The following is an 11,609-nucleotide window of genomic DNA, read 5'->3' as shown; positions in this document are numbered from 1 at the left end:
TGGGCACCATCGTAGGGGTGCTGAAGGAAGTCCTCAACACCAGGAGGGACACTGTGGCACAACAAGGGGCCCGTGACACTAGGCTGGACGATAAACTGCCCACCACCTCTGCCGGCGCTAGTGGACAGGAGGCACCGCCACAGGACCACCACACCAGCACCCCACCCCCTGCAGATGGAGAACCACCCCGCAAACGGTCCCTGAGATCCACGACAAAGACAGAGAACGATGCCAAGACCTCCGCCAAGAAATGAGACCGCCCTGAATGTCATTCTTTTGTCCCACCTTATCACTCTGTCCATCCTCAAAATGTCCCAGCTCCACTTCCTATGCCCCTTTGGACAATGCACCTGTGAAACAAATAGACTGGACTCTGCCATGCTATCAACACGAGGAGGACTGGGAGATTTTGCTGGTCCAGTGTACTTACTCCCTATACATGAACCTATAACAAAAATGTGTACACTTTTCCAAGGAAAGAGTATTGTTAATGAGGACGAAAAGTAGACTGAAAAAAGATGTTGTAGGAGTGCCCTCAAGCATCACAATAGGATGCTAGGCATCATCATCGGGCTGACTCCTCGCCAGACCGGCACTGCAACGTCTGACGGGCCACCACGCAAGAGGTGGTGGCTCTTCAACCGGAAAACGGTTCTGCAGATCAAATTAGGTCCGCAGAACGTGCTACAGAGGAAGAAAGGAGAGTGGAGGGTATCTAAAATTGACTCTGAACACCTAATGACTCGATTTATTATTTATAGTAAGGGTCAGGCCAAGATTAAAAATGAATGAAGGAGTATCAAGGGAAATAATGTCTCCTATACTCCTAAAAAAGGGAAGGAGGTGAGAGTATTCACTCCTAACACTGGGTCGACATGTTTCGCGCCTACTTGGTCAGGAATTGATCCACTGTCTAGTTGTAGGTCGCCCATCCCATTTAAAGACAGGGCATCATAGGGACGCGTAAAACCTCATGACCAAGGTGGGTTCATTAAACCTGATCGGTGGTCTGCTGTGTGCCTACCCGAGGTCGCGACATGGGATGGGCGACCTACAACTAGACTGACTGTGACGACTGGTCCACAGACTGTAAGTGACCTCCCAGCATTTACGGTTTTTGTTGTTTTTTTGTTTACTAAGGAGAAGTTACAACTAAACGGTCCTGATGAAGCCCCAGTGGATCAATTCCTGACCGCGTAGGCGCGAAACATGTCGACCCAGGGCAGAACCGTTTTCCGGTTGAAGAGCCACCACCTCTTGCGTGGTGGCCCGTCAGACGTTGCAGTGCCGGTCTGGCGAGGAGTCAGCCCGATGATGATGCCTAGCATCCTATTGTGATGCTTGAGGGCACTCCTACAACATCTTTTTTCAGTCTACTTTTCGTCCTCATTAACAATACTCTTTCCTTGGAACAGTGTACACATTTTTGTTATGGACTCTGCCATGGACATTCCTCCACCATCACCCCTCACCATGTTACAGAATTCTCCAATAATGAGCACTAAAATAAACACCCTTAAAGCACAAAACAATCTGGAGTCTGTCTGTGATTTCGAAATAGTATATTAGCAATTAGAGTGACAAAATGCTCTTTCAAATGTAATGTCAACATACCTATGTCACACAGCTCTAGTCCTTGAGGAAACAAAGCAGATGTCACACAGGGGGACCCACATCTGTGAAATCTTAAGGGAAAGTGAAAACTCAGTGACATACACTGGGTGCAAAGGACAGACAGTAGAGTGCTGCCACAACACCTCCATCTGGACCATCCTCCTGCAGAAAAGGCACCTGTTGTTGCAAAGCTAAGTTGTGAAGCATACAGCAGGCATACCTTCTTTGGTGAGTAGAATAGGGAACCACCTGTCATATGGAGGCACCTGAACCTGGCCTTCAGGAGGCCGAAGGTCCTCTCTATAATCCTCCTAGTTCACCCATGGGCCTCATTGTACCGTTCCTCTGCCCTTGTCCTGGGATTGCTCACTGGGGTCAGTAGCCATGACAGGTTGGGGTAACCAGTCACCTGCAAATGGCGAGGGACAACTGTTAGACACACACTAACCTGGAGGGATATCCCCAGACCCACACAACCATTCCCACTGACTTGCTTCCAGGTGCTCACCTAATAGCCACACACGGTGCCTCTGGAGCTGCCCCATCACATAAGTGATGCTGCTATTCCGCAGGATGTAAGCGTCATGCACTTAGCCAGGGAATTTGGCATTCACATGGGAGATGTACTGGTTTGCCAAGCACACCATCTGCACATTCATCGAATGATAACTCTTCCGGTTTCTGTACACCTGTTCACTCCTGCGGGGGGACCAAGGTCACATGTGTCCCATCAATGGCACCTATGATGTTGGGGATATGTCCCAGGGAATAGAAGTCACCTTTCACTGTAGGCAAATCCTCCACCTGAGGGAAAACGATGTAGCTGAGCATGTGTTTCAGCAAGGCAGATAACACTCTGGACAACACGTTGGAAAACATAGGCTGGGACATCCCTGATGCTATGGCCGCTGTAGTTTGAAAAGACCCACTTGCAAGGAAATGGAGTACTGACAGCACCTGCACTTGAGGGGGGATTCCTGTGGGATGGCGGATAGCTGATATCAGGTCTGGCTCCAACTGGGCACACAGTTCCTGGATTGTGGCACGATCAAGCCTGTAGGTGATGATTACATGTCTTTCCTCCATTGTCGACAGGTCCAGCAGCGGTCTGTACCCCGGAGGATGCCGCCATCTTCTCACATGTCCCAGCAGACGGTGCCTATGAAGCAAGCACAGAGTCAACCAACTCAGAGGTACGTACACACAGCTTACACAGAACACGATTCATAATCAGTAATTAGCTTGTATGAGTGTTGAGGCAAGGCCTAGGTATGTGTGACGCAGTTAAAAATATAGCCATGTGGGCCCCTGAAATGGCGGCTGCCTGACCTGTAAAGTGGGACAATGGGATATGAGGTAACTGCACTGGTGTTGTACACCGTCGCGGTAGGCGGTCGAATACCGCAGCGCAATTCTGCATTGGTTAACATTGGACCCTTTGGGTCCCAGGAGTCATTGACGATGTACGCTGGCGGTGACGGTACACACCGCCGTGGACGTCACCGCCATTTTCTATCTGTTCAATCACTCAATACCTGATCTTCGACAGGAGAGGACCTACACTGCAAGTGCTGCTGTGACCTCAGTCTGGAAGAGACAATGGCTCGTACATCTGGGGAAAGGGCCCCTGCCTTCACATCGGAGGAGTTGGAGAAACTCATGGATGGGGTCCTCCCCCAGTACACGCTACTTTACAGTCCTCCAGACAAACAGGTAAGTACACTGGCAGCATGCTGTATGGGCTGTGCCTGTGTGGAGTGGGGTGGATGAAAGATAGGGGGTGGGATGAGGCGTGCATGAAACAACGGTGAGTGCATGTGCCACATGGCAAGGGTAGGGATGCGGGCCAATGACTGTGATGGTGCAGTAGATAATAACTTCTCTTTTTCCCCTGTGCAATTTCTGTAGGTCAGCGCCCACCAGAAGAAGGATATTTGGCGTGCCATCACCAAGGACGTCCGGACCCTGGGGGTCTATCACAGACGGAGCACCCACTACCGTAAGAGATGGGAGGACATTCGCCGCTGGAGGAAGAAGACGGCCGAGGCCCAGCTGGGGATGGCCTCCCAACGTGGGAGGGGTGCCCGTCGCACTATGACCCCCCTGATGTTCAGCATCCTGGCGGTGGCATACCCGGAGTTGGATTGGCGCTTGAGGGCATCACAGCAGCAACAAGGGGGTGAGTACACTCTCATACTGCTGATTCAGTGTGCAGTGGAGGTGTCTGGGTGGGGGAGGTGGGCTGTGGGTTCCCCTAGGCCAGGGCGAGTGTGCTAGTTAGGTCCCCTTTTTCAGGCAGGCCCTGTGGCACCCCACCCCACCTGGGTACAGTGCCAGCTACACCTAGTCAGGCTCCTGTGACATCCATGTGTGCAGATGTCGGCCATAGCCTTGTAGGCCATATCCCAGGGATTGCATAGTGGACCCCAAGTGCGCGGCGTAGTGCAGGGGGCTTCTGTGTCTGTCTTGTCCGCCAACTGTAGCGATAATGCATGCACTCAACATGTCTTTCTTCTGTTCCCCCCCCCTTTTTTTGGTCTCCCTGTTCTTGTGTGCATTAGCATCATCAGGCGGAGGAGCAGTGGCACCGGAGCAGGAGGGAGCTGCATCCCACATGTCCCAGGAGGGCGACACTACGGACTCTGATTTCACCAGTGGGACGGAGGGTGAGGGGAGCTCCACGGCGGGAGAGGAGCTGACACCAGTGATACGGACTCGTCCTCTGATAGGAGCTCCCTTGTGGTGGCGGGCCCATCTGTGCCCCCCATCTACAGGTACAGCTGCCACCCCCCCTTCCAGCACCGACCTCCCAGCAGCCCCATAGCCTTTGCCCCGTACCCGCTCACCCAGGAGGCTGGGCATCTCCTTCGCCCCAAGCACCTCAGGCCCTGTCCCAGTGACCCCTGCTGCCCTCAGCAAGGAGGCCATTTAACTCCTCAGGTCCCTCACTGTTGGGCAGTCTACCATTTTGAATGCCATCCAGGGTGTAGAGAGGCAGTTGCAACAAACCAGTGCATTCCTGGAGGGCATTCATTCTGGTCAGGCAGCCCTTCAGCGAGCTTTTCAGACTCTGCCCTCAGCACTGATGGCAGCCATTGTCCCTGTCTCTAGCCTCCCCCCTCCAACTTCTTCCACCCAGACCCACACCCCTGTACCTCAGCCTACCCCAAGCACACCATCAGACCAGCATGCACACACCCCAACAGGCAAACATAAGCACCACAGATCCCACATGCACTGACGCAAACATCACACACATGCAGACATAGCAACATCCACTGCCTCCACTGTGTCCCCCTCCTCCTCGTCTCCCTCCTCCCTCCCAGTCTCGTCTCCACTCACACATGCATGCACTACATCTACAGCCACTACTTCCATCACCAGCACACACAAAACCACACCCCGCTCACGTGCAGTCATCACCCCGACTACCATTCACACATCCCCTGTGTCCTCTCCCAGTGTGTCTGTGATGCCACCTCCCGAGGTACACAAACGCAGGCACACACCCACCCAAAAGCCATCCACCTCACGACAGCCTCCAGCCCATGCACCTTCACCCAAAGTCACCAAACGTACACCTCCTACAACCACAACCTCTTCCTCCACTCCCAAACCCCCTCCGGCTACCCATCCCAGTGTTCCCAAGAAACATTTCCTGTCCACCCTTGACCTCTTTCCCTCTCCTCCCCCACCCCGTCAATCTCCTAGCGCCCGACTCTCCTGGTTCCAACCTAGCACCTCAGCCACAACATCGGCGGGATTAGTGGTGCCAGTAGTCACTGGATTCTGGTGTACACCAGGCAGAAGGGCATCCAGTGGGCAAGGAGCCACTGCACGGACAGTCCCCCACCTGCCAAGCATCAAAAGTTGGCCAGTGCCCGGCGGGAGAGGAGGAAGACACCAGCCACCAAAGCCACTCCCAGGGGGACAGGTGGGAGTGTGGAGTCAGCTGCAACACCTTCCAAGGTGGGGAAGGGTCACAAGAAACCCGGCAAGTCTGGAAAGATCTGCACGGTGGAAAAGGTCACCATCAGCCCCGCTGCCCAGGAGGCGAACGCCATCAGCCCCGCTGCCCAGGAGGCGACCACCATCAGCCCCGCTGCCCAGGAGGCGACTGCCATCAGCCCCGCTGCCCAGGAGGCGACAGCAATCAGCACCGCCAGCAGCAGCCCCGCTGGCCCTGACAGGACCGCCAGCAGCTGAGTCGCTGCAAAGGACACCACTGCCACAATCACCGCTGAACAGGACACCGCCGCCACAAGCACCGCTGCCAAGGACACCGCCGCCACAAGCACCACTGCAAAGGACACCGCCGCCACAAGCACCGCTGAACAGGACACCACCGCCACAAGCACCGCTGCCAAGGACACCGCCACCACAAGCACCGCTGAACAGGACACCGCTGCCACAAGCACCGCTGAACAGGACACCGCCGCCACAAGCATCGCTAAACAGGACACCACCGCCACAAGCACCGCTGGCCCATGAGCGCCAAGAGCACTGACACTACTGAGTCCGCCACAAGCAGGATGAAGCACTCTGGGCACCAAGCCCCCTCCAGAACCAATGGAGAAAAGCATCCACTACCTCAGTCCTTGGCAGGATGAAGCACTCTGGGCACAAAGCCCCGTCCAGAACCAGTGGAGAAAAGCATCCACTACCTCAGTCCTTGGCAAGATGAAGCACTCTGGGAAAGCCCCCTCCAGAACCAGTGGAGAAAAGCATCCACTACCTCAGTCTTTGGCAGGATGAAGCACTCTAGTCACAAAGCCCCCTCCAGAACCAGTGGAGACAAACATCCACTACCTCTGTCCTTGGCAGGATGAAGCACTCTGGGCACAAAGCCCCCTCCAGAACCAGTGGAGACAAACATCCACTACCTCTGTCCTTGGCAGGATGAAGCACTCTGGGCACAAAACCCCCTCCAGACCCAGTGGAGACTGTTATCCACTTGAGAGACTGTGGTTTTGCACTCCCCTGGGATGGAACAGTTGGCAAACCACCCACTGTAGAGACTTGAGAGACTGTGGCTTTGCACTCCCCAGGATGGAACAGTAGGCAAATCACCCACTGTAGAGACTTGAGAGACTGTGGCTTTGCACTCCCCAGGATGGAACAGTGGGTATGTGGCCCCCTCGTGGATTTGGTGTCGTGTACTCAACCGGCTGAGGTGTCTCCCCTTTCCCTTCCCCCTGAGGTGCCTGTTTTATTTATATCTGATGCCCCTGCAGTGTTCTCTCCGTCATGTTCTTGTACCTTGTGTGGGCCTCGACCATGCAATGTGGGCCCAGTGTTCCACGGACTTAAATGGGGCAATACCTGGACTTCTATTATATATATATTTGTTAATAGTGTATATATATTTTTGCGTACTGGATTTTAATAGATTACAATGGTTACACTCATTTCCTTTTGTCTTTGCATTCTTCCGGGGGGAGGTTAGGGGGTGTAACTGTAATGTATCAACATGTACTTGTGTGTGTGTTGTAGTGGGTGAGGGTGGGGGTGTTGCATGTGACGTGTGGGTGTCCCTGTTTTTTCCCTCCCCTGTGTCGTAGGTGCAGTACTCACCGCGGTCTTCGCCGCCGGCGTTCGTGCTCCTGGTTGGAGAGCAATAAGATAAAGGCTGGGAAAATGTGAAGCTCTAGTTCCATGGCGTCCTGGTTCCTCGTGGGGTGTGTAGAGGTGAGTGTTTTCCCTTTGAAGTCCAGTTTCCGCCGTGTTTTTGTTCACGGTGAATCGGCCCAGGAAAAGGTGGCGGATTGGTAGGTTGTGATACTGTGGTTTCCACAAGCGGGAGCTTTTTGACAGCTCCCGCTTGAGGAAAGCAGAGATATATATTTTCTTTTGATTGGTGGGAGCTGAAATGTCCCACCAGGCAAAAGCAAAAAGCTACCTCTCGAGGGTGAAAACCTCAGGAGTTAGCAGGAGCCGGACCTTGGGGGGTGGTGGTCCCCAGGGCCATCTATGGCCCAAATATTTATTTTAGCCCTGGGCAGGTGCTGGTCCCCTGGGCCCGAGACAGACCCGCTTCATTATTTTATGTGAGCTCTGGGGAGGTGTCAGTCCCCAGGGCATGCGGTGCCACAACCCCACATAAATTTCCTAATTTGCCAGGGGGGTGGTAATCCCAGGGTTGTGGGTGCTACACAGCTCCCCCATATATTATACTTATTGCCCTAGGAGATAGTGGTGCCTGGTGCTGTATGGGGGCTATGTGGGCCCCCCTGCATAGTTACCAGTCTCTTTGCCCCAGGGAGGTCGTGGTCACCACAGCTGGGAGACCACAACAGATCACCTACTACATTATTATTCAAGGTCTGGGGAGGTGGCAGCCACTGGGGCTGCTGGAGGGGCCGCACAAGCCCTTCCACATGCATTAAATAACTTTTGCCACGGGGAGGTGGCAGTCCCCGGGGTGCAGGTGGACCCAGCGGGCCTCCTGTATTCATAGTTGGCAATGCTCCAGGGACATGGCAGTCCCCAAGGCTGTAGGTGGGATCCACAGACACCTCCAACATTCATTAAAAAACTATTCCCCCTGGGGAGGTTGCCCTCCAGCATTCATAAGTAGTAATGCCCCCAGGAGGTTGCAGTCTCTGGGGCTTTGATATGCCCTACGAGGGTGGCCCACGCACCCCCTCATATATTTTCGCAATGCCCCTGGGACCTGACCCACCTGGGGGCAAAAGAATGCAAGCATGGGAGACCAGGCTTGCTTTTTTTTAAACAATTGCAGCAAATTCACTAATAGTTGCACACCAAGGCTAGTGGGGTAGAGTAAAGCTACCTTGTCCCCTTTTGTTTTTGTTTATGTTTAATTTTGAGACTTGGCTGAAGCTGAGTCTCAAAATGGCTGCCATCTCTTCGCGGTTGAAGTGTTGGTAGTCAGTGAGATCTCTGCACAAGATCATCAGTATTTGATAAGTCATTGCGACTCTAAATATACAAGTTTGGATTTTCTTTAGTTTCTCCTAAACTGCTGAATGGATTTACACCAAATAGGAAAAGGACTCATCTACATACCAAGAGCTACCTTTCTGCCAAAGATGGTATAATTCCGTCCAGTGGTTCGGGCTGCAGGCATGTCTAAACTGTCTATGGGAACTAACATAGGAAACACAAATTTTTTTACCCACCCCCCCTTTTTCTCTTCCCCTGCTTGATGGATCAACTCAAAACTTTCTATTCACAACAAGATTCTTGGGACCACATTTTTTGAAAAATTGTGTGTAGATTCATTAAATGGTGCTAAAGAGATAGCCAAGTCGAAAACTACTTTTTCTATGGAAACTAGGTCCTAAACTGGCGACTACAAATAATATATATATATATGTATATATATATATGTATATATATATATATATATATATATATATATATATATATATAGATAGATAGATAGATAGATAGATAGATAGATAGATAGATAGATAGATAGATAGATAGATAGATGTATATAGGTAGGTAGTTAGGAAATAATTTCCATAGAAGGAGTGTTTTTTGTTTTGCCTATGACTTTGGCGCCTCTTCACAAAACATCTCAAATTTTCAAAGCTTATACTTTGGTCAGTCCAGCTGCTATCTTGAAAGTTTCCGGATGATCTGACAAGTGGGGGAGCCAAGGAAAAGGGGGGGTCCCAAAATGCATTTTATGCATTAATTTTTCCTTAGGGTCTTTAGACACACCTACTGCCTAAACTGCTAAATGGAATTACTCCGAATTTGTCAGGAAGCTAGAATCTGTTTCACAGATTACACTTTTTGTGATTCTCGTGTAAATCAGTTCAGTAGTTTTGGAGTCCACAATGTCTTGTTTAGGAGATTTTAAAGGATGTTCCCAACTCTCCTTCACAAGAGCAAGGGGACCTCTTACTGGGTGCCCAAAGAGGAGCTCATAAGGGCTGTAGCCCACTCCTTTCTGTGGTACCTCCCTATAAGCAAAAAGGAGGCATGGCAACAGGACATCCCATCTCCTCCTGAGTTTTTTGGGGAGTCCTATTATCATGCCTTTGAGAGTTTTGTTAAATCTTTCAACCAATCCATTTGTCTGTGGATGATAAGGAGTGGTGGTATGGGGCTGGCCTGGCTTGTAGTGGGTACCAATGGTACTTAGACCTTGTGCCAGGTCCAGTTATTCCTTATTAGTAGAGTGTAGTAGTGTTCTAGCAGCTTAGGCTGATAGAGGTAGCTATAGCAGAGCAGCCAAGGCTGAACTAGGAGACATGCAAAGCTCATGCAATACCACTTGTATCATACAGGTACTATAAAATAAGAAAGTCAATACTCATAGTTATTAAAAATAAAGGTACTTTATTTTAGTGGCAATGTGCCAAAAATATCTCAGAGGATATACTCCCTTAGAAGGTAAGTAACATACACAAAATATACACAACTAACCAAATCAGGTAAGTAAAACAGTCAGAAAGTAGTGCAAACACTGTAAAACACAATAGGATGCAATAGGCCTAGGGGCAACACAAACCATACACTAAGAAAGTGGAATGCGAACCACAAATGGACCCCTAGGCTAGGGTAGTGTGTAGAGGGTCACTGGGAGTGTAAGAAAACACTAAGCGTGTAAAGGAGACCCCACCCAAAACCCTGGAAAGTAGGAGTAAAATACTACTATTTCCCCAGAAACACACTAAAGTCATGATAAAGGATTTTGCATGGGCCACAACAGACTGCAAAGCACTGAAGACGGATTCCTGGACCTGAAGTCCTGCAAAGGAAGGGGACCAAGTCCAAGAGCCACTAAAGTGTCCAGGGGCTGCACGAGCCCACTAAATCCATGATGAAGGTGCAAAATGGCTGCCTTCGGTTGGAAGAAGCTACAGGTTTTGCAACATTGAAAGAAGGTAGGAAGTTCTTCTTTGTGCAGAAGATGTCCCACGGCGTGCTGGAAAATGCAGAGTTGTTTCCTTGGCAAAATACCGCAAACAAGCCTTGCTGGCTGCAAGAGTCGCAGTTGGAGAAAAAGGGTGCTACCCGGGTCCAGGTAGGACCAAGATGTTTCCACTTGGGAGAGGAGACAGAGGCGGCCCTCAGCAATGTAGAGAGCCTACGGACAGGAAGGAAGCACCCGCAGAAGTCCTTGAACATGGGTTCAAGAAGACTGAACATGGTGGTCGTCTCAACACTGCAAAGGGAGGCCCCACGACACCGGAGATCAACTCAAGGAGCTGTGCATCGCAAGACGAAGTTCTGGGGACCTAGGCTCAGCTGTGCATGCAGGATTTCTTGGAAATGTGCACAGAAGCCCTTGTTGCTGCAGAACACGCGGTGCACAGGATTACTGTCTGGGGAGGGGAGGCAAGGACTTACCTCCTCCAAATTCAGACAGTTGGACCACTGGACAGTCTGGGTCACTTAGGTCCACCACTTGTGTTCCAGGGGTCACGCTTGTCAGGATGAGAGGGGACCCAAAGTACCAGTGAAGCTGAAGTTTGGTGCCTGCTGAAGCAGTGGGAAGATTCCGTCGACCCATGGGAGATTTCTTCTTGGCTTCCAGTGCAGGGTGAAGGCAGGCATCCCCCAGAGCATGCACCACCAGGAAACAGTCCAGAAAGCTGGCAGGATTAGGTGCTACAATGTCGCTGGTAGTCTTCTGGCTACTTTGCTGCAGTTTTGCAGGCACCCTCAAGCAGTCAGCAGTCAATCCTTGGCAGAAGTCGAAGAGAGACGTGCAGAGGAACCCTGATGAATTCTTCCAAGTTGTAATCTGTGGAAAAGCCCACTGGAGAGACCCTAAATAGCCCTCAGAGGAGGATTGGCCACCTAGTCAGGAATGCACCTATCAGGAGGGGTCTCTGACGTCACCTGCTGGCACTGGCCACTCAGAGGCCTCCAGAGTGCCCCCACACCTCTGGATCCAAGATGGCAGAGGTCTGAGACACACTGGAGGAGCTCTGGGCATCACCCCTGGGGTGGTGATGGACAGGGAAGTGGTCACTCCCCTTTCCTTTGTCCAGTTTCGCACCAGAGCAGGG

Source organism: Pleurodeles waltl, unplaced genomic scaffold, assembly GCF_031143425.1.
Source record: "Pleurodeles waltl isolate 20211129_DDA unplaced genomic scaffold, aPleWal1.hap1.20221129 scaffold_74, whole genome shotgun sequence".
Taxonomy (NCBI): Eukaryota; Metazoa; Chordata; class Amphibia; order Caudata; family Salamandridae; genus Pleurodeles; species Pleurodeles waltl.
Note: the sequence above shows the minus strand (reverse complement) of the source record.